Source organism: Diadema antillarum, unplaced genomic scaffold, assembly GCF_040938485.1.
Source record: "Diadema antillarum isolate AM-2024a unplaced genomic scaffold, OU_Dant_1.0 seq00000187_RagTag, whole genome shotgun sequence".
Taxonomy (NCBI): domain Eukaryota; kingdom Metazoa; phylum Echinodermata; class Echinoidea; order Diadematoida; family Diadematidae; genus Diadema; species Diadema antillarum.
The window spans coordinates 401162-426381 of NW_027271251.1; the positions used below are offsets into that span (position 1 = coordinate 401162).

At 38.0% G+C, this 25220-nt stretch overlaps 1 protein-coding gene across 1 annotated transcript in view; it reads left to right on the plus strand.

Moving 5' to 3' along the window:
• LOC139728616 (uncharacterized) overlaps positions 1-25220 on the plus strand; it is a 116173-nt gene that overhangs the window by 4578 nt on the left and 86375 nt on the right. The gene's annotated exons all lie outside the window — the stretch shown is intronic.

Genomic DNA, 25220 nt, shown 5'->3' on the forward strand with positions numbered 1-25220 from the left:
CACGCTGAAATCCTCTTTTGTTTTGTTTTTTAATACAGTATGACATGGTTATCACTTGCAATGTACAGTTGTACGTTGTCCAGTCTGAAATTGAGTTTGAAAAGAACAATTCTGTCATATATGACAATGCTAAAATGCATAGATAGGCTTGAAGATAACTCTTCATATCACAGGAGTATTCATGTTGTGACTGTGACACTGGAAGTGTTTTCCACTCACAACTGTGTGGATGATGTTTTATGTCTAATCCACTAAGGCCATCTTTTCAGAAAAAAAAAATGCGTAACCTCTTTGAATTGGTTCTCCATCTCACTGTATGTTGAATGTTGTATTGGTGGATGACATCAGTACTATGCCTTCTAATCTGCATTTAATGACTGTCTGATGAAATATTGTTTGTCTTGGTACTTTCTGAGGAATGTGAAATTTGACTTTGTAAAGGGGTTTACAACCTCCATCCATTTTAGGTGACCATTCCCTCATCTAGTATATTTAGCATTCTGAGTTTCACTCTTCTATCATGATCATTTTATACCAACCCTCAGGAGGTTACAAACAGCATTGTAGCATCACTCACATACACACACACACACACACACACACATAAAATCATCAAATGAAGAATATATCATGGAGCTACTCCATGAATATATCTTCAGTGCCTGCTCTACGCAGTGTAGTAGAAAACAAACGTCTGTAGCCTGGCTTGCAGGGGAAAAACAGACTGTAGTGTAGTCATTGCATGCTGGAGAGCTGTGCAGACCTGATTGGTTTACCAGCCAGAAATACCCCTGCCATCTCTTGTCTATAATACACATGAGACAGACACGCATACAGACATGCACACAACCAACTGAGAAGGCTAGATGTCTCTATCTGAAGGTTTTTCCGCTGCAGTTTATTTTTCTTTTACTGTTCGATAGTCTGAACTTCCCACAGTTTTGTTGCCCCAGTAGCAATGCATACCTTTCCCATCCATGGGCAAGTCCAAGATAACACGCGCGTTACGTATGGGACATTCAGAGACTTTTATGACCTGAAAAATAGTGTTAATGGCTTTTGATCATATTAAACTTTATCATGGTGATTGATATCTAGGAGAAGTATAATCATGCAAAAAATGGAGAAAAATGACCTTCACAATTATATTCTAGAAGAGAAAATATGTGCCGTTACGTATGGGACCAGAAAATTTTTGTTTTTTTGAACATTTTTTTCAACCTCAAAACTCTCTGAAAGTATATCATTCTACAACTTGTAAATCACTGTGATGAAAGTCACAACACTCAAGATTATCACAGGTAAGTTTCGTGTCATAAGGCAAAAAGTTCTAATTACAGTTTCTAATTAAAGACAGACATGACGTGTTACGTATGGGACAGTTACGTATGGGACAGTTTGTCCCCCATTCATTTAGTGTGTGAAGAACCATGTTTATGGGTATTTTGCATAATTATTGAAGTAAAATCAGTTGAAACTACTCAAATACTAATCCAGATTGTCAAGGAAACAATATTCCCCAAATATTCACCATCCTAATCATATTCAATCATATTTTTATATTTTTATGACCAACCTGAGTATGCATGCCCTTTGTCCCCCATTCGTTTAGTGTGTGGAGAGACATGTTTATGGGTATTTTGCAAAGTAATTTTGCAAAATACCCATAAACAAATTTTTGCATAATTATTGAAATTGAATCAGTTGAAACTACTCAAATACTGATCCAGATTGACAAGGGAACAATATTCCCCAAATATTTACCATCATAATCATATTTAATCATATTCTATATTTTTATGACCAACCTGAGTATGTATGCCCTATTTTTATCAGGATAGTTACTACTGAAAAATTGAATAGTTTAAAGTGTTTACTTCCATTGATGAAGGGCAGTTTGCCATTTCGTTTCAATAAAAAACAACTTGACACAAGAAATATTAATTTTTATAGATAAGCAATACCTGCTGCGTGGAACCCCAGTGATCGAGTAGATATATGATGTCTGTCTAGCAGTCAGGTCATTGATTCGAGTCACACCTCAGTATTATTGAAACCTGAATAAGGACAATTTGTGTATCACTTGCAATAAAAAAAAATCATTTTACTTTATATTCTTTTTAAATATTTATATCACAACCATTTCAAATTGGATCTCCATCACTAAACTTTGAATTCCTCTAGTCTTAGGATTGTATGCTCTTTAGTAATTCATATAATTGGTTTCCAATCATCTCATTAAATGTTGAAAACTGAATCCCCATTTCTGCAAAAAACTATACCATCCCTTTAAAAGAAACCTGTACTGACATTTTCTACTTGTCTGATAATTCTAATCTACATTTTTTGATGCCTACAACTGGAAAGAGAGGATTCTAAAACCCAGGATAAGCCTGTAATGATTTTTTGAAAAAAATGAAAACGAGGAAGCCAAGGAACGATCCACACAATTTGGCATACGTCACAGGTGCCAACCTCCGAATTTAGCAAAACGAACTAGAAAGGTTCTACACATGTCAATTTACTGATGAAATCTCACCCGAAGTACTGCAAAAACTGTTATTTAGTAAAATTGCAATATGGATCTGAAATAAACACGTTAAACAATATTTATTAATTTTTAAAAGGAATCTCTTCAAAAGCTTTTTATTTAGACCAAATTTGTGGGGAATATTCCAGATATGCAAAATGAAATTGGCATCATTGTCCGAACGTGCTGCCCATAGAAAACTATGTGTAAAAAAAAGTAACGTTGCACTAACTATGCAAAATGAGCGATAATGGTTCGACATCACAGTTCAAACTATCTAACGAAGATGAGGACTGAGTGATTTTTAAAATCTAAATCCAAAAAATAGTCAACGGCAATCACGGTTTACGCCTAGTTAGAAGAAAACGGCACTCAGTGCATATAGACTCTAGACTAGAACTAGGACTAGGACTAGTGAGCAGTCAAGGACCGAGAAGATTCTACTCGCCGCTCCGTCGACAGCTGTACGTGCACAGCGCTAATAATAGGCACAGCGTAAACGTCTTGTATGCAATACATACCCCGAATGGCTCTGCTGCCAGAACTTGAAGAAAGTCCAGACGAAAGTCCAGACTCCAAGGTCTAGCGTTGCCGCTAGAGGCCCTTGTGCTGCAGGCCCTGTTGTTTCTGTGCTGAATTTTGCAGGTAAGGTATCTGCTTTATGGATTTTCAATGTTTTTGTGGTCGAGATAAATCTCATGGTGGTCGTATTAACACCAAGGACTAACTTAGATCTAGTTTTAGTAGGACCCATACCTCGGAAGAGTGGCCCGACCACGTAGATACAAACAGTGCCACCGCTTCGCGATCCAAGCGCTGGTGTAGGCATAGAAGTGCTAGAGTACTTCCGTATCCATGTAGATATCTCAAAATTCACCCAACCAAATTGCACCAAAATCACAAGAAGTATTTTATGACTCATGTCCACTTGCTCACGCTGATTGGAACCAAATCGCAAGTTGAGAAGCGTAAGTGAAGTTGTCGACTTTCCTGTCGTCGCTAAAACAATGTGCTCTGTACGACTAAACAAGAGTGATCGCGGCGTAGTACTTAGCCCTACTTGCCTGCGCACGCACAGACTGAAGTTAGCCATCTAATATCATGAGACAAATCTTTCAAGTAATCGGGAGCAAGAAATCAATTTATAAATCATTTGAGCTAAGTTGAATGAAAAATAAAGTTCGTAAATCACACAAATCGCTAAAATCATGACATTCTTAAATCTAGTTCCCGCGTAAATTCCCCGTTCGCACAGCACTAGTCGGCTAACTTCAGTTCTAGATTGTGCATATCGCGTTTACCAAGATCTCTCGCGAAGTGTGAGGGTTTTTTTTAGTGACAACTTGAAATTCGGCGTCAATATTGATACTTCTCGATTACCGATTTCAATCAAATATAATACGGTATTTTGAAATATGCTTAGAAGTATATCCTGTAATTTTGGTGCGATTTGGTTCAGCGAAATTTGAGACAGCTGCATGGATAGGACAGTACACAAGTGCCGCCTGCTAGCTAAATTGGGCCTAAGCGTCGTCTGCTACTCGGCACGATTTAACGCACGCGTATGCGAGGGCTTGTAATCAGTGAAACATTTGGCACCTGTGACATCACGACATCCGGGTTCGTCAGCTCATTAGCATAATTCTCGCCAAAAAATTTCCATTTTCAACATGAAATTACGGACTAAATCGTTATGAAATTTTCATTCTGTTTGCACCGCTGGGTCTTTTAGAATTAAAATAACAACATATAAAGAAATAAAAAACCGGTACAATGCCCTTTTAATGCTGATTTTTCATTGTGTATTTTGCCATTTTCCCCTCCCCCTTTCTGAAAATTGTTCAGTCAAGTACATGTATTGTTTAAAGTGTCTATAACTCAAAAAGTAGCTACAATGTTGGGATGCTTTCTCCAGGATGATTGACCATTTGTGTACTGAGAGACCTTCCCAGCTAGCTACATGCATTCACATGCATTATGTATGAGGATGTCCCATACGTAACGCATTTGTCCCATACGTAACATTATTTCAATGCCTAATAAAAGATATTCCTTTTACTGTTTTTTCTTTTTTCTATGGTATTTAATTTCTCTAAACAATAAATTAGAACTTTCCAAAAGGGCATTTATATAACCTTAGCAATTTCAGAAAAAACCTAAAAAAATGACCTCAATTTGTTACGTATGGGACATCTCATGATAGGACACGAGCTAATTTGCATAATCATTGGCATAATCCCTAAATTTTCATAAGAAGTTAAACTATTTGATGAACTTCTTATGTCCACATACTAATCAAATATCATTTGCTTTCCTTTGAATTAATATGAATTTTTATAAATGTCCCATACGTAACGCTGTGTTTCACATTTATGCAAATGAAGCCCTTGAAATTTGCATAAATTTACATAATATAATTTTTTCCTCCATGGAAATCAAAACTTCAACTCATAAGCTTCAAAATGATACCAAACATGTCAATATTGAGCAAAGATGAAATTTTGCCTTCTGAGGGGACCTTATCTTGGACTTGCCCCCATATATTGTTTATCTCCTTTTCCCTTCCCAAAACTGTGAATTAGAAAATAGACATTGAATGATATAATAGTGATAATCATAAGAAAATAATTATGATTTAGAATGAAAGACAAAAAAAAAAAATGACATGATTATAATAAGACAACTTCTTTTTTTAGAGACTACTGTAATCACCGGGTCTTGACTACAGATGTTCATAATCATGGATTGTTGACTTGTGTGTTGATGTTGATTATTTCTTATTGTGTTTGAGGATTTTTCAATAAAAAATTGTGAAAACAGTTATAATTACCAGTAGTTTTCTTCTCTGTTTTGATTCAGGTGCATGATATGAATATATCAGCATATGTATGCGCAATTACATTAGAAAGTCTGAAAAGTCTGAGATGGAACTTCAGGCTAACACAACCTCTCTTATCTGTATAATTTGTACACAATACAAGTACACAAGGAAAGTGGCCCATAAAAGATGAGGGAGTGGCAGCCCTTGCTATGCCCATTCACACTTGTGTTGAAATACTGTTGTACATTGTATTTGGCATGATAGTTTGTAATGTGAACGCAATTGCAGTGACACATCACAAAATACATCGCGAAATGTGGTATTTAGGGTGGTAAGGGAAACTTTCATGCAAAAAAGTCATATGAGCCTTGAGTGTAAATCTTGTCATGAAATATATGTACATGTACCACACTCTGCACTGCAGTATACAGTATTTCTCATGTGACTCTCAAAAAATTCCTGTCTTTAGGAGATAATGTATACAACTTACAATTGCAGTGTTTACCTCACAGAAGTATACTTGCGGGCCAGAAATACCACAGTGAATGAGAATAGTACCAACTTAAATACCACACATTGGTATTTGGCCAGTGAGAGTGGTGACAGCAAATTACGATGGTATTTGATGCCATGATGATGTGAATGCACCTTATGATACAAGTTAACAGAGGAGCAAGCCTCTTGCATCCACTTTGCTGAGTGGCAAAGCCCAGATACATCCTCTGCTAGTGCTACTCTGTAGTGTGTTGTAATCATAATCTACCCTGTACGTGTACTTCCTCCCAGCTGGATTTCTCTGCTGTCCTCAAAACATTATTTATAAGAAAGGCTCCTTCTAGGGGGTCACTGCCCTTCTTGATTGCCTGAGTGAAAGCTATTTCCATCCCCACTGGGGTGAAGAGCAGGGCGGTTAGCTCTCCCACTGTCTATTATTTACATCTTGTGCATGCGCCCATTCATTTACTGACCTACCTAGGAATGGATGAGAGGCAATGTTGTGCTCTGGACTTCCTATTAAATTCATTGTGATTTGTCGTCAGTCAGAGACAGGCATGAATATGAATCTACAAATATGAGGAAACACTGATTTGTTGAGGCCAGTCTCAGAATATCCGCAGTGAAATTGCAAGCTTATCCAAGCAGGTGGGGGTGGGGGGGGGGGGGGGGGGGGGGGAGGATTTACTATGTATTGTGCAGAGAAATGCGTGTACTCTCAAAGGTTTGTGGTGTACCGGTACTGTAATACTTCATTCTTTGTCTGCCATTGTCATTGTCAAATGGTGTAGAGTCAAAACAGCAACATTGATTAAAATTTCACAGTTTTCCTCTGTACACGATGCAGAATTTACTCGCCTAGGGCAACAAGAACTTGCTCTCTGGCAAGTGAAATGTACAAGTGTATCCATACATTTGTGTATTTGTCTGTGAAATGTATCTAGTATCTTATCTGCTTGCCCGTCTTGTCAAACGACATGATGTTGTACATTATCTTTTGGTAACATTTTGTATGACATCAAATCCTGGAATATAGTATCAATATTCCTCGTTCGGGGTGGGGGGGGGGGGGGTAATGTACATGAATATGCACAACTTTTTACAGCGTATGCTGTTTGAAGAAGTAAGATAGTAAAACATAACAAACTGCTCAATGCAGAGTTGAGTTGAGTTGAGCTATCAAACAACAAGTTTAGCAACAGATAATGCATCATTAACTTTTTTGTTGTTGTTAAATCACATGGTTTGGTTGCCCACTCTCTGTGTTGCATAGTATATGAAATGCGAAAAATGTCAAGTAAAAAAATGTCTTACATGTAAGCCTACAGATTTATGCTACTGTGATGGATGCAGTAACCTGCACAGGCTTTACAGATCTAGGGCTGCAGAGATTGTTAACAATGTATGTACCATGTACAGTTGAAATGAAATGCAAAAGGACAGAACATCACTTAATGCAGGAAGTCCAATGTGTTTTAATAAATAGTATTGCACATGCTGTACATGTAAATTCAATTTGCCTTGAAACTTGGGCGAAGTTGCCTGCAATTTGCACCCGGTCGATACCAATTTTCCTAATCTTTGGGTCATCAGCAGCTGTTCACAATTGTCTCCCATCAAGCAGTGAGTGAAGAAAACATAGAGAGATGTAAGGGGAGAGAGAAAACCCGTAGAAAAGAAGGCTGCCAATCACCATTCGACTAAAATTCTGAGTGTCGTGTTGAAAACCAGATCAGTAAATGCCGTAGGTTCAATGTCCAGTGAATGCAGACATACTGTACCTCTCATCTTCAGCTACTCTTCTTCCCTCAACCCTCCAGTAAACCAGAAAACATGTTCCTTTGTCCCCAAAGGGGGTTTGCCTCAATTTGTAACATCATGCCCAGTGACAAGTTAGCTTGTCAGAGGCTCAGGCAGGCGGGCAACCTCCAAATCCTCGGATTGCCAACCAAATAAGGCGAGCCATTTCATGCCAAGGGCAAGGGGGGTAAAATGGGAGAAACAAAGTTGAAATACCTTGTCCATCCATGCCAGTACAAGGGAAAGCACTGAGCTGCAGTAATTTTTGCCCTCCATGAAAATTGCAGCAAATATTTGCACTTCCAAAATACAGATGACATTATCATATATGGTCACTTACCTGATTTGGTTAGTGACTAGTGAGTGCTAAATGTGCATTTTGGGATGTGTGTAATTTTGGCTCATCGAATGGAGATGGTCTAAACCAGTGTCGTATAAAAGAGAGTCTGGCCAACTCGTAAATTGGATGCCATGTCGTTGCCCAGCGTATTACGCGTTACAGGGTTAGTGTGTACGCTCAGACGTAATAATGAAAACCTACCAAATATTAAAGGGGTAATGAACAATGGGCACTGCGTATGAGCGCACTTTGGTAACGACATGGCTCCGCAAAGATTATAAATGGCACCACTTTTGACCAATCACAGGCTTCAAAACTCACAAGCCGAAAACCAAGTTGGCCAGACTCTCTTTATACGGCACTGGTTTAAACTGTTCAATGAACCTGTGGACATCATATCCAGTGAGCATATGGTATTATTCTTCTTCTTCTTCTACTACTACTACTACTACTACTCCTATTACTTTTCTCATTAGATGTGTGATGCATTTAACAGTCGAGCTCATTTCTGAAATGTTTGTGCAGAGTGATAACGGGATGAAATCAGAGAGACACATGGAAGGAATCATTCATTGATTATTTAATTTAGGTCATACAGCTTTGATATGCACAACCTCTGATAACATGCCCTTCTGCCCTGAATATCCTTTATCAAAATACAGTCTTCACAATCTTAGTGTTGCAGTGTTTTTGATTACCATTGCACCAAGCATTGTAGGGTCACTGCTTTTGTTCAAGCAGTCTGCACTCCAAAGCAAATTAATGATGTGAAACTTTCTGTAAAAACCCATCTGTTCTCCCTAAAACACTCTCAATTCTTTGCCAGCATTACACTAACACTGTTCCCATTGACGGTTTTCTCTGTCCATTGTCATCGTCTCACGACGAAAGAGCTCATAAAATATGGATGAACTGCTGAAGGGAGACACCACCCAAAGATGTCACGGGCCAAGCAGTCCGGCTATTGTCCAGCTAGCCGTTGGTCAATCTGAAGTAGCCCAAGCTCGTGCTTCGCTGCACAAAGATGGTGAAAGGGGATGCATTGATCGGTTGATATATCCATGTATTGTGGACAAGCTTTGAAAATTGAGGTGGGGCATGCCTCATGAAAATTTGAATCGTTTAAAGCTGAGTCAAACAGTAAGAATGCTATCCAGGTACAGTACACGTAATTGGTGCAGTTAGAGGACTAGCCCAATATCCTGCATGAAATCTGTAGCAGCTACTCTTCTCTTCTTGGAATTGTGATGCTAAATCAGGAGAAAACAATCAATGATGAAATATCTTGCATGATATGACTAGCACAAGTTTGCCTTCTTTTCCAAACTCAATGGAGCTCCTGAATTGATAGAAGTCCCTGTATATTAATGTGGCGTTGCAATTGATTACAGGATTCATGTTTATTGTTTTGTAGTGGCAAGCAGTGTAGGGAATAAACTTCATCGTTTGTAATTTGCTCTTATACTTTAGAGGAACCAAATGAAAACAGTGTTTCCAGATGTTTTCTTCTTGAACATATCATAATCTTCAAGATTTTTTTTTTCTTTTTCTTTTCTTTTTTTTTTTTTGGGGGGGGGGGAGGGGTCTACATGTGTGAAAGAGGATTTCCTTTCCATTTGATAATCATAGGCTTATACTGAGGAGTGGTTGGAAATTGGTATCTTGTACACTACCTTGCCACATGTGCAGTGACAAATTATAGATAGCATCAGCGTTCAGCATTGTAGATAGGAATACTTCGTAGATCAAGCTAATGATGTGATTCTCTTCAGGAAATCTACAGAGCTAGGTAATGACCCCTCTGTGTTCTGACCATGTGTCATTGTAACTTTCTGTTGGTTTTCCTCGAGAGATGGACTCCGTCACTTTTTATTTTGCCATACAGTATGTAGAACAAATTTAGTTAATGCCTTGATGCCATTCAACAAAAAAAAAGGAAAGAAAAAATGGGTTTGTAGTCCAGGGGGGCATTTCATGAAGCGTTTTGGTCGGATATTTTTCTGACAAACTGTTACAAGCTATTGAAATCCTTGCATCTGATTGGCTGAGAGCCCATTTTGTCCGACAACTTGTCGGACAAAACGCTTCATGAAATGCCCCCCTGTTTATTTTATGCAGAGAGGACTGTTGAATGGTCCATGTGTCACTACATTAGATTAAATTTCAGTATTGAGATTGTCATACTTTTTTTACTGGCTGTCTACACATAGTTTCACTTAAAAGGTCAGCTATTTTAAAGGCAATCGGTCGTCGCAGGCGATTCGCAGCTCAGTAGAAAAGCACGACAAGCTGCTCCTCCCGTTATTGTACCCCCGTACGTACCGAATGCCGAACACGACGCTACGCAGCGCACCAGCGAAAACCAGATGGGGCACGAGAGCCGTGCGAGCCGTCCACTGTAATTGTCCCCGCCGAACGAGTTCGAGCAGGGGACTATGAAACGGGCTCCGTACGTGTGTGTGTCCGTGTGTCCGTCCGTGTGTCCGTCCGTCCGTCCGTCTGTGTGTCCGTGTGTGCGTCCGTGTGTGATCAAAATCTTCAATTTGCTACTTCTCTGTCATTTATGAGCCAATTTTGATTCTGTTTGCTTTATATGATAGCACTACATGGGAGCTTTGAAACTTCTACACAGAATTTCAGTCGTGACCTTTGACCTTGACCTTTGACCTATATTGTACATTTTGCTACAAAATGCTACTCCTTCGCCATTTCTAACCCGATTTCGATTCCGTTTGCTTTATGTGATGGCACTAGGTGAGGGCTTCAAAACTTCTACACAGAATTTTGACCTTTGACTTCTTTGACCTTTGACCTTGATTTTTTGACCTATATTGTACATTTTGCTACAAAATGCTACTCCTTCGCCATTTCTAACCCGATTTCGATTCCGTTTGCTTTATGTGATGGCACTAGGTGAGGGCTTCAAAACTTCTACACAGAATTTTGACCTTTGACTTCTTTGACCTTTGACCTTGATTTTTTGACCTGTATTGTACATTTTGCTACAAAATGCTACTCCTTCGCCATTTCTAACCCGATTTCGATTCCGTTTCGCTTTATGTGACGGCACTAGGTGAGGGCTTCAAAACTTCTACACAGAATTTTCACCTTTGACCCCTTTGACCTTTTATCTTCATTTTTGACCTATATTATAGATTTGCTACTGAATGCTTCTTCATTGCCATTCTTTGGCCGGTTCCGATTCTGTTTGCTTCACCAATTTCCTTTTTTTTTTCTTACCCCTTCTACAATCATTGGCACTCTTCGTATTATTCACAGCCATTTATTGTCCCCGCCGAACGAGTTCGAGCAGGGGACTATGAAACGGGCTCCGTACGTGTGTGTGTCCGTCCGTGTGTCCGTGCGTCCGTGTGTCCGTCCGTGTGTGCATCCGTGTGTGATCAAAATGTTCAAAATGCTACTCCTTCGCCATTTCTAACCCGATTTTGATTCTGTTTGCTTTATATGATAGCACTACATGGGAGCTTTGAAACTTCTATACAGAATTTCAATTGTGACCTTTGACCTTGACCTTTGACCTATATTGTACATTTTGCTTCAAAATGCTACTCCTTCGCCATTTCTAACCCGATTTTAATTCCGTTTGCTTTATATGATGGCACTAGGTGAGGGCTTCAAAACTTCTACACAGAATTTTGACCTTTGACTTCTTTGACCTTTGACCTTGATTTTTGACCTATATTGTACATTTTGCTACAAAATGCTACTCCTTCGCCATTTGTAACCCGATTTCAATTCCGTTTGCTTTAAGTGATGGCACTAGGTGAGGGCTTCAAAACTTCTACACAGAATTTTGACCTTTGACTTCTTTGACCTTTGACCTTGATTTTTGACCTATATTGTACATTGCCTACAAAATGCTACTCCTTCGCCATTTCTAACCCGATTTTGATTCCGTTTGCTTTATGTGATGGCACTAGGTGAGGGCTTCAAAACTTCTACACAGAATTTTGACCTTTGACTTCTTTGACCTTTGACCTTGATTTTTGACCTATATTGTACATTTTGCTACAAAATGCTACTCCTTTGCCATTTGTAACCCGATTTCAATTCCGTTTGCTTTAAGTGATGGCACTAGGTGAGGGCTTCAAAACTTCTACACAGAATTTTGACCTTTGACTTCTTTGACCTTTGACCTTGATTTTTTTACCTATATTGTACATTGGCTACAAAATGCTACTCCTTCGCCATTTCTAACCCGATTTCGATTCCGTTTGCTTTATGTGATGGCACTAGGTGAGGGCTTCAAAACTTCTACATAGAATTTTGACCTTTGACTTCTTTGACCTTTGACCTCCATCTTTTTACCTATATTGTACATTTTGCTACTAAATGCTACTTCCGGCGGGGACATATATTACGCACCGCGTAATTTCTACTTTTCCTTGTTTCAACATGGACGCCCGAATACCTACCGAATGGGGCCGAATGGGTGCACGCACAAAACCGCACAACAGCCATGTGCATGAAAATCTCTCCTACGGGTCCCCGTCGCGACACAACAGTAGAGCTGTGTGGTGTACGTACGTACGTATCTGGCTGCAGTCTCTGTTTATTTGCACTATGGTGCCAATTTCAGCAATCTAAGCAATAATATTTTAAAATGCCTGAAAATATTATATAACAATATTTTAAATCATTCATATATTACGTTGTTTAATATTTGGTATTTATAAATATGCTTTGATGAAGAAATATTAAAACTCTAAACTTCATGTATAGCAAGTTGCAATGCTCATGGCCATATGGCGGGTTGTTTTGATCTCATTGGCAATTGTCTGCTGCGTCAGCTGTGTTACAGTATGTTGGGCCGGATCGGAACATAACAAAGTTGGTATAAAGTCGTCGGTACCGGTATGTCAATATCAATAATGTGTGTGGTATGCGTGTACTGTTTCGGATTAGCCTTGGCTTTGGTTTAGTAATGAAACCTCACAATGGAGATCAAAACAGCCGTCCAACTCGAGTAAAACGTATCTACTTGTTTGACGCTATCGACGAGTGGAGAACGCAGAGAGACGTGTTCTTAGCATGCTTAGGACAGGGAGGTTTCCTCTCACCTCCCTGCTTAGGACAAGTAAGAGACCAGTGGCAGAGGGGGAAGCTTCAGCGTCAGCGTGCCGATGAAAAATTTGCTTTCCACTTGCTGGAGTTGCATGAACAGTTTTGCAGGAATTTAGAATGTGCAAATTCGTGTTACGGCATGCACGGTGGAATTGTAATGCCACGGCTTACGCCAATCAAGCAACCCCAGCTGACCAAGTCAACAACTTCAAGGAATCCAGATCCAGATGATGTGTAAGTAACGTTAGAAGTCTATTACATGAATCAATGATTGAAGTGGAATGACTTTTTCTAATCTATCTTTAACTGCTAGGGCCTTTGCGTTTCATCGACAAGTAGGCCTATTTTTCTATGTATAATTCCGTGAAAAACTTCTCTAAGTTCTCATTTATGTCAAATTATGATAACGCCGTAATCGAAATGACATTTGCTGGGTCAGTTTATCGCTTCTTAAAAACTGACCCAGCAGTAGGCAGCAAATGTCATTAGTCAGGGAATCGCAAGTAGTGGTAAGTTTTTTGTCATCACAGTATTGAGAATTTAAAGTATTTCATGTGCAAATGTAGAATCTAGATAGATACAGAGAGGTCACTTTCCTGAGCAGCTAGCGTCAACAATCCAGGTTAAATTTGCATAGCCAGATTTCATGGCTGCGATTCAAATACTGTTTGTCCCCATTGATTTAACTGTATAGCAAAGTCTCCTCTTTCATCATATTTAGGGGCCCTACATTTTAAGTTTGGTTAAGGAATTTTGATAAAGATTGTAATTTTCATAAGCTTGGCAAAAGTTTCAGGCATCTATGTTGCATTTATAGTCAAACTTCCAATGCATTTGGTCCAATAATTTGAAACCAAATTCAAGTGATCCAGTGAAGTGTACATCTTTTCATGTGAATTTCTACAAGTATGTTGAAATGTAAATTCTGAAGAAAAAAAAATGATCCTTTACAGTTGAAATTCGTTAAAGTTTGGTTACACAAGTTTGGTCAGTGGTAGTAACTACAGAGTTACAGTAGTGTACGTACAATACCCTTGTACGTGAAAGTTACAGTTTTATTTACCTTCACATCTTCATATAGGAGTGTCTAATAGGGATGTTGATTGGTGTGGAAGTTGTTGATGAACAACAGTTCATAAGAATCCATTGTTTTAATTCTAATACAGATATTGGTCATAGGTCAAGGGGCAATATGAACCTATCAGTTTGTAACATGCTAATATGTACAGGTATGAGCTTCATCAAGTACGATTAATTGGTATCCGTGGCACATCCCTTATTTGTTGATCAAAGGTATGCCTCTGATTGGTATTTTAATCAGTGTTTGGTAGAAAGCTAACCCATTACAATGGCTTTGCGATGTTACACTGAGTTGACTATGGACAAAGGTCTACTGTCCGCGATTTTCATTAATTTGTAGGGCATTTTTCACACATAACCTCAAATACTGATACCTGTGATAGGTTTATTTATAATGGTTATCCTTCACACTGTATTGTTGAGACAATAGTGTTCTGTTTGTTTGTGTAAGAGGGAGATAGACAATAATTTCTTTATGCTCCTGTCTGAAGAAGGCATTACATCTTATTTGTCATGTACTTATCTATGAGTTTTAATGTTCACTTTGTGTGTGTGTGTGTCTTTTTTTTAAAGATTATTCACACCAGGCTAAGCTGACAGAACTATAACTGTGAGTTTACCTAGTCAAATGAAAGGGTTTCGGCATTGCTTGTTACATATAGTTTATTCCAGGCAGGTGATACAACGCTCACCTTCTTCATATTAGTTAGTAAAACAATGAAGAGTGCAAAAATACTGCATAAATGTGCAGTGCAACTGTGGCCGTTGGCCGTTGGCCCTGCACGGGCACAGTCGCTTCCCCGTCCTGAATTTATGTACACACGCCAGGGCAAGTACATGATACAGGCAGGGTCTCCGACCCAATCGTCCGCGTTCAGAATAGATAACTCGGCGGTAATATCCGCTACCCATGACGATGTGTCATCGTCCATGATGGCCACCCTATCTATTATAATGTGGTCTGCACTCACTAATCTGATCTGATCTGATGATTACAGTATAGTAGACGAGTGACGACGATCGACGATCCGATGAAGAGAATGCGTAGTCGTACGAAGTATACGCAGCTAGCTACTAGCTCATGCGAACATCACTCACATTACACAAAACGTACTGTCCCGCGCTCAGCAAGCGATCGCGAGCAATCGAGATACTATAGCGCGATACATTGCTTTAGGGATGTCTTGCGCACACACACATTTCGCTTCGTAGCAACTTCGGAAGCGAGTTTACGTGCTGCCGCCCGCGGCTGAAATATGTCCATGTATCCTCGCGACTGGGTGTCTTTAAGGTACTTAAATAACTTCCTAGATTCAAAACACAATATTCCCTGCAGATCTCCACAGCTACTCCAAAGCAAACAAATTTGCAATATTTATCAATCAGCAATCATACTGAACCCATCACAGATGTTATTCCCATGCAAATTTTTACACCTTTTCAGGGAACATAGACCAACCCTTCTGTAGCAAGATCACAACTACTGTTACAGAATGGGCAGAGCCTAACACCTGACTTGCCCTGTACAAGAATCATACTATTATTGTTCATGAATGACCATGGATCTTCCTCACCTTTCTTCATTGTTTTGGAATCATCCATCAGGGGAAAAACTGCCTTGTGTTTTTATTCCCCCGATGAGACCGTAGAGGCTGAATAGCACAGCTCTCAATTAGACAAGAGGAAATCAATAACATATTGACGAGTGAATGGGCTCTTCCCAAAGTCACGTATGTTGAAAACTGTGGACATGTTGTTGCAGCATGCAAATTAGTAGTGAAAGCATGTCCACATGCTTAGTCAAGTGTAAATATACACAATGCACACTCTCAAGTACCTTGGTATGCTCTGTGTCACTACTGTGTAAACTTGCATCTAGAGTTCACAGTAACATGGATATGCTTCCTATCATTGATTTTCCTCCACACAGTGATATTCAGTCCCATTAAAAGATGTTATCATAACTGAATTTTGCCAGTAAATCTTTTGACTGTTTATGAATTCAATGCCAGAAGAGTGTGTATTTCTGTACTTAATTGATTTATTTATGTTCTATAAGAAATTGAGGTTGTACATGAGACCAAAAAAATAATCTGTTCAAATTCTTCAGTTTTTAATTGGAATATCATGAGGTTACGGTAAATTACAAGTCATACAGCTGTGAATCATTCCAAGCAGCAAGGTTTTACTTCACAAAATAAGAGTACACAGAGCACTTTCTTATTATCCCTAGAAGATTATCAATAAAATCCTTGTAAATCTCTGTTTTGCATTTTTAGATATCCTGGTCTGCAGTGTCAATTCTTTCTCTTTCAAGACTGAGTTGTACATATTCCAAGCATAGATGCTGTTTCTCTATCAACATACATTATTTTATGATTTCTATTAAAACTGTTCTTTTCTGATTAAACTTAAAAAATGCACACACATATAAGGTTCTTCCTTGCTTCTTATTTCAAGGCTTTACATCTATTTAGAATTTTTACGTGTTGATATTGTACAATGTGCTTATGTTTGTAGAAAAACTTGTACAATGTAACTTAAAATGACATCAAATTGGATTTGAGTGAATGGTCTGTGGGTGAATACTTTGACATTATAAACCAATGATGCCATGTAAAGTGTGACTGATAATGTAGCCACCATTTATTTACAGTGTATATTCACAAAATGTAACTAGAACAGTGATAATTTTTGTAGTGTGAACTGTATGGGTAGGTCAGTCCAGTTGGCTTATATCCAGGTCTTCATCTTACCAATGTGTGTGTAATTCATACCTTATTTCAGACCCACCCTCTCTTAATCAGGAGATGGTGAGTCTTTGGTTATCGAGTTACCGTCGTCCTGGACTGCATGGTGCTCATACATGAAGTCAATTAATCCTGAGCGTAGTAGCAAGGCCTGCGCATTGACAGATTAATATAGCATTGAGTACGATATTTGACAACATTTGACAACAACGGATGCTACACTGAATATGATGCACATACACTGGGATGTATAGCTAAGTGTACATACAATTGAACAAGCTCTACAGCACTAGTTCTACGCTCTTCAGAGGAACAAAGTGTGCAAATGCTGTCAAAGAGTTATGGTTATGTTGTATGTGCCAAGGTCATTAACTCACTTTTTTTCTTTTCTTTTTTGGTTGAACTATGAAGAAGCAGTCAAAACTGTAAAGCACAGTTAATGCTGGGGTATTTGTCTGATTGTTTGATTGTTTGTTTTATTAAGGAAAAAAAAAAGTGCCCAAGATACAGGTGACAAGTGTAAGGAAAAATGTAAAATATAAAATACAATTGATTTAGTTGCAAACAGAGATTGCCTCAAATGAATTAATGAGTCAGCAGTGCATTTTCTTGAAAGAGACAGTTAGTTGATAAAAACTGTGATATTCCCTGAGGATGTTCAACGTTTATACATGTAAGTAAAGCGAATGTTCAAAAGGAAAAAAAAACAACTCGTCAAACAATCATACAAATGATAACATCATATAAATGGAAGAAATACAATCTCATTATCTTAACCTCGAGATATTAGTTCATACATGTACAGTACTAGAAAATAAAATGTAATTGCTAAAGCTGAGGGTTGTATACAGATTGCATTCAAACTCTCCTGTCTCTTTCAATCTTGTCAGTCTTCACTATATTTAGCAAGTTCTGCCAAAAAAAAAAGGGGGGGGGCTTTTGATGTCGCTACATCTAGTCTTTTCAAGGAATTTTAACAACACGGAGCGAGTGAGTCACCATCATGTCATATTTTGTCAGAAAATTGCTTTTCCAGTGATTCTTCTTCATAACCGACGGGGGCTATAAGAGGATGGATGGCGTAAGATGCATGGGACGATGCGGTTTTGATATTCACTATGTCAATGGATGCACGCTAACAAGCTACAGTACCTGGGTGAACAAAGCTACAAGACATGGCTCACTGGCCCTACATGTATGCAAGGCGTTTTGAGTAAACAGTCTTATTACTTTGTTAGGAGATCAACCCAGGAGTTGGAGGGATGTTGGCAAACTTGCTTGGTACTTGACAAACTTGTGCAGTACTTGACAGAAGGTTTTATGCAGCCAAGAGTCTACCTGTTTAGCAGTTTGACAGACAAATAATTCACCGGTGAAAGATGAGTTAAAGATACACAAAAACCAAACAACTCAAATTCTCAGGTCAAACAGAAATTTGTTTAGGTGAAAGCAGTGATAAGAAGAAAAAAAAGACAGATGTGGAGAAAATTATGAACTACAATTGTACACGCCTTATAAGAACTTATGAATTGGAGGCTATAAACCATTCTAACGTCATAAAATTATCTGGCACGTGTGGTACGTACATCCTGTGATCTTTTCATGACCGTTTCGATCACCTTTCTTGCTTTTCATTTTAGTCCTTTGACCAAAAAGATGAATATGTGTACTTGAACTCTTTTTTTTTTCCCCTAAGGAAATTGAATGCCTTGGTTGATGTGTGGTACATACTGTCACAGACATGTCTTTAACCTAAAAATTTCTATCAAGAAATTTGGAAACTTCAGTGGCATTTCATATCATTTAGACTTAGTTATAAATACTGAGTCAATACTGCAAAATAGCTGTTTAATATCTTCAGTATATCTTCTTCCGCCCTTTGTCAATATTTGTCCAGAATTTTGTCTTCATTTCATTTACACTATTGCACTTCTTCTGCTGCTACTATTCAAAATCAGTTTTTATTACAAGTAGCTCTTCTTAAGGTGTTGTTGAAGGTGAATAAATTCTCCTGATTTCCATTGTGGCTCTGTGTGTTGTAACCTTGGAATAATTGTTAATTGAAAGTTAAGCCCTACATAACAGCTGAAGTTGACCAACAGATGTCTGGATGGAAGGCACCTGCCATCTCACCTGCTTGCTTTCTCCTTGACTTGTTGGCCAGTGGTCAAGCGCAGTAACCAACACAAAAAGCGTGGTCAAACCTCTCCATCAATGCTTTCAAAACAAGGGGGACAACAATACAGGATCTTCTTTTCACTTTGTGCAGATTAAAGCAACCGGGGTATTAGCTTTCACTGTTGATTTGCTCTTGTGTATTGGGCTGTAGGGAGACACGGAATGCATGGCAGAGTTGGTTGAAAAAGTGCAGCTTTACTTTCATGCCCCATTTGATGATCAGTCTGATGCTCAAAGAGTTTCAAGCAACCCTTCTCATTTTATGCACTGACACTATTGCTGATGACTTAAGAATCACACACCCATCACTAATGCAATGTAAATGAATTTATTTAAAGTCAGTGTTGATGCTGAAAGCACTAGAAAGTAATTATGGTTTGGGGAATTGAGAATCTGTAGAAGAAAGGGAAGACATGAGTGATTACAATACAATGGGTACTACACAGGGCAGATAAAGTACACACTGGTACATTTTGTGTTTTTTTTACTGAGGTGGCAAAGTGAATAATTTAGGTGTGTGGCTGATTACTGCAGTAATTGAATAGCAATAATAATGTAATAAATGTAGGATTTTATCAAACATTTCTAAGTGCATTAATACAGAACTAAAATGTTGAATTCAAAATGCAGAATATAACTAAACTGAAAGTTGTATTGGAATACAGAAAGAACATAATTCCAATGATTCTGAGCTACATATATCACAATGAAAATAGGATTGATTAAATAAGTGAGTTTTGAGCATTAATATTAAATGTTCTACACTGCAGCAGTCATTTTGATGAAATTGCATTCTAGGGCTCTACAGGTGAACTGATCTATGACACACATGTAGTTTGCTTCAGTTGGAAACATAGATTTTTTCCAAGTTTATTGCAACTGATTGACAAATCGCCCTACATCAGCATAAATAAGCACCAAATTAATGAGTGTTTCGTAGTAGCCATAATAAAAATCATGGGCATACGAACTTGGGCAGGATTTGCACCTACAAGCTCCAGTTCAAATCCTGCCCAAGCACAATTTCATACTTTTGATTTTTATTGCGGCTAACTACTAAGCACTGATTAATTTGATGCTTTTATACAATAGTGTAGGGCAATTTGTCAATCACTTGCAATAAAAATCAGCTCAACACAAGAATTTCAGTAATTTGAATCTTTAACACACACACACACACTCCAGTGATGCTTGTTTACTGGCTGGGTTTACTTATTTGATTGAAATTTGGCATCTCTCTATGTTTTTCCAACTAACTGTTATTCATCAGATACTATTGTTCATCTCTCCATATCTAATCAACAAAGTGAAAGAAAAAAACAACAACAATGGACTGTCTGTAGGGAAGATGATATTTGTCCCCACCGAACGAGTTCGAGCAGGGGACTATGAAACGGGCTCCGTACGTGTGTGTGTCCGTCTGTCCATCTGTCCGTCTGTCTGTCCGTCTGTCTGTGCGTCCGTGTGTGATCAAAATGTTCAAAATGCTACTCCTTCGCCATTTCTAACCCGATTTTGATTCTGTTTGCTTTATATGATAGCACTACATGGGAGCTTTGATACTTCTACACAGAATTTCAGTTGTGACCTTTGACCTTGACCTTTGACCTATATTGTACATTTTGCTTCAAAATGCTACTCCTTCGCCATTTCTAACCCGATTTTGATTCCGTTTGCTTTATGTGATGGCACTAGGTGAGGGCTTCAAAACTTCTACACAGAATTTTGACCTTTGACTTCTTTGACCTTTGACCTTTGACCTTGATTTTTGACCTATATTGTACATTTTGCTACAAAATGCTACTCCTTCGCCATTTGTAACCCGATTTCAATTCCGTTTACTTTAAGTGATGGCACTAGGTGAGGGCTTCAAAACTTCTACACAAAATTTTGACCTTGGACTTCTTTGACCTCTGACCTTGATTTTTTACCTGTATTGTACATTTTGCTACCAAATGCTACTCCTTCGCCATTTCTAACCCGATTTCGATTCCGTTTGCTTTATGTGATGGCACTAGGTGAGGGCTTCAAAACTTCTACACAAAATTTTGACCTTTGACTTCTTTGACCTTTGACCTTGATTTTTTACCTATATTGTACATTGGCTACAAAATGCTACTCCTTCGCCATTTCTAACCCGATTTTGATTCCGTTTGCTTTATGTGATGGCACTACTGTAGGTGAGGGCTTCAAAACTTCTACATAGAATTTTGACCTTTGACTCCTTTGACCTTGATCTTTTTACCTATATTGTACATTTTGCTACTAAATGCTACTTCCGGCGGGGACATATATTACGCACAGCATAATTTCTACTTTTGGGCAATTCCGTGAAAAATGTTACCCGAGGGTGGAAAAATGAAACTCAAGAAACAACTTTGTTTTACCCTGGAAAGTATTCAGGAAGGGTCATATCAAACTGATATGATGAAAAAATTTGGTACAATATGGAAAAAATATAATTTTTTAGGTATTGAAATCGTGTGTTTTTTCTAAGACATTGCAGAAAAATTCAGTATAATTTGCATGTAATTCTTCTGAAGTAGAAATTTTCCCTATAAAATGACTTTCAGGCAACCATTTTTATGCTATGATAAAGCTAATGACTCATTTTTACATCATCCTCCTAGATATCAAAAGAAAATAATTCTTTCTTAAAAGATGAGCATTTCAATTTTTTGAATTTCCACCTCTTTCAAAGTGTAATGTCCGTAACGTTTTAGATGTAAAAGTTCTTGTAACACACTGTGTTTTGGTCTAATTTTGTTCTAAATTCAAATGCAAAGCTAAAATGTGATATCACACAACATATCCACACAGTTTTTCGGGAACCTGCATAATTCCTTTTAAAAAGCGTTACGGACATTACATAACTAATGCGTTACGGACATTACACATTTGTGGCAAAAGTATTAGCTACATATGATTATTAGGAATAGCTTGGATTCTACCCTACAATATTGATATACTGTCACAATGAATGCCCTAGCCCTTGCATGAAAATTGATTTGGGACTTTACTCAGCAACAAGTGCAGTGTTTCAACAAGGTTTTGACTAATCTTCTGCATTCCTCGACAATCTTATTTCTTGTGTCTACTTATTTCTCCCATGAAATACGTGTACATGGATGCAAGCTATCTTACAGCAACAGCATATCAAGTTGAGTAATCATACTATGATGGCAAGAATGTATGTTAAAACATTGTTAAAGAAGAGAAACAGTCAAAAACATCTCTGGACAAGGCCTTTTACACAATGTATGGTCAGTTGTGGTCTGACTTGTCTGTTAAGGAAATACAGTCCAACCTCAAGTTCTAACCATGTCGTGAACGGTAGCCATCTGGATAAAATGACATTGCTGGATAAGGGAGATATTATGCTCATGCATGACACTTGTAAGCAAATTGTGTAGGATATTATTAATTGACTATTCAATATTATAGTTTACATGAAAATTTCATGTTTTATTATTCAATAATGTGGAAATCAAATGGAATGTGAATGAAATACACTTCCTCATTATTCCTTCTAGCAACAGTATTTTGGTTGTTAGAAATATAATGTTGTACCATAGCGATTAACATTTATGTCCTAAATCACAATTACCTTGTAAAGAATAAAAAAGTGATACGTACTTTTAGTCATATTTTGCACCGAATTATGCAAAAAAAAAAAAATTATGTGCCAGTCCATATCTGGATAATAGAGCAATCCAGAAAAGTGATTGCTGGATAACTGAGGTTGGACTTTATGTAATGAGGATAGTCCATCGATTATGAAATTTCTGAAAAGACAAGGATTCATGAATATTTCTTTGAGTGTAGTGAAGGAGAGCCATTTTTAGAACAGGATGGAATCATTAGTATTAGACCCTCTCCAACAATTGGTCAAGAACACCTTTCTTGCTTCCAAGGTGATTGATTTGGAAGCAGAATAAACAATATTCTCCAAAACAGACTTTTCTGACCCTGGAAAAGACTGTTGTACTTCAACAAACTGTTGGGGGAAAAAGAAAGTAAAACTAAACATTCATTGTGTAAGAACACATACTGAGCATTTGTTGAACCATTATTTTATTTGATTTTGATTATGCATTAGTTTTGATTAAAATAAAAGTTGTTTATTCGTGCAGAGTTATGCTCAGTGATGGCTATGTAGATGTGAATAAAAAGTGTAATGTCCGTAACATTTCTTTAAAATTACATTTTGAGTAATTAAAAGTTTGAATATCATAATAGAAAGTCAAAAGGCTGATCTATATGTTATTTATAGATCATAACTTTATTGCAGGCATTAAGTAAGTTGATTAAATTCCAATATGATAGAAAAGTCAACAAATTGTTAAAGTAGGGGTCCATACTGACCAAATAGTCCTCAAATTGGCAACTCCTGAAATAAAAAATCTCCTGAAAGGGCTATAGTAGCATTGTCCAATGTGTATTGATTACCATCCAAGTGAAAAGGATAAAAAATATTAATACTTGCATGTGACTCCTGCCACTTAATGAAAGTGGACAAATCTGTAATGTCCGTAACGCTTAGAATGTAATGTCCGTAACACCACAATTACGGCTATAGGAGGTACATGTGCCATCTGTTTCACTAAATTTGATTTTATTTTCTTTAAACATTTCTTTGCCTTTCAATTTATTCCTACATTGGTCTAATTATGTGCTTAAACTCACAGACTTTTCAATGGTTGTATAGGTATGCAAAAAATCATGTCCAAAAAATGTAATGTCCGTAACGGCCAACATTTTATGCAGCAAGTGCCATATGATGTGGTGAAATGGATTGAAATTTTCACTGTTTATGATTTAGCCTCATATGTGAGTGATTCCACTGTATGAGTTCAGAATGAAAATATTTTGTTATCTTAATGACCTTTTAAAGTTGCAAATTTTGTCTGAAATGTAATGTCCGTAACGCTGGAACTGCCCTTTTCCTTGTTTTCATTCGGTCAGAGACTCCAACCCCAAGCACCTTCTGATCTGGAGATTCTCCCGCCTGAAACCCTTAGCAAACGGGAGACTCCAACTTGATGTGTGCGAAGCGCTAAATTCCCAGGGTTCTAGATGCTCTCTGGTGCTATCTAAGGCTTATTTTTTCAACATACGATAGAAATAAGTAAGAAATTCTTTCCAACGGGAGACAAAGAGCCAGGGCGGGAGAAATTAAATCTCAAGCGGGAGAACGGGAGATTTTGCAAAAATGGGTTTTCGGCGGGAGATCTCCCGTCGAAAACGGGAGAGTTGGAGTCTCTGTTCGGTTATACTCCTTTTGCAGGCTTGGTGTACTGGTAGTCTATTAGTTCAGTGCTCCATAACTTTGAAAACTGAGCAGAACAGGATCAGGTTTCTCCACAGACTTTGCATTCCTCTTGTTGTTTGAAAACTTCTCACCTGGGACCAGGGACATGCAACAATCTGTTGGGGTTGGAAAGTGACAGTGGAAACTCGGCAGCAAAATGTGTCAAGAATGTTCACACACGATGTTTTGATGTTTTGCTCAGTAGCAGTTGTCTGCAATCATGTGTCATACAGAATAAGTAAATCAGATGTTGCAATAAGATTTATAAATGGATGTGATGATGCATACTTCTTTGCTTACTTTACGTGCAAAAAATAAGGGGGGGGGGGGAATCTGGCAAGTAACCTGTACAAATGTACTTGTTGTGTGTGTAGCATATTGTGTGTGAATTTTAACTGATTCCTTTTCTCCGAAACCTAGGAAAATCACCACATACTCTACCTCTGACATGGACATGTACAAATTAAGAAAACCAGGATACTGTAAAAGTGGATATTTTCGCGTGACTAATTTTTCGCGCTTGGCCGGGTCGGAAGAGTTTCGCGTGTTTTTAATTCCGCGGAATCAAGACATCACGCACAGGCACATATGGCAAGCAAAAATATTCGCATGCTTATATTTTCGCGCTAGTTTCTGGTTGTGCGAAATGCGCGAAAATTTGAACACCGCGAAAATTTCCACTTTTACAGTATTCTATATTGGAAATGCTGATTTTTATCCATATATTTACAGGATTATGATGAGTCAATCTTGATTGGTACTACATGGTAGCGGTAGTCAAACACCTTGAATAGGACACAGTTAAAGGTTCACAAATTAGTGTAGTCAAT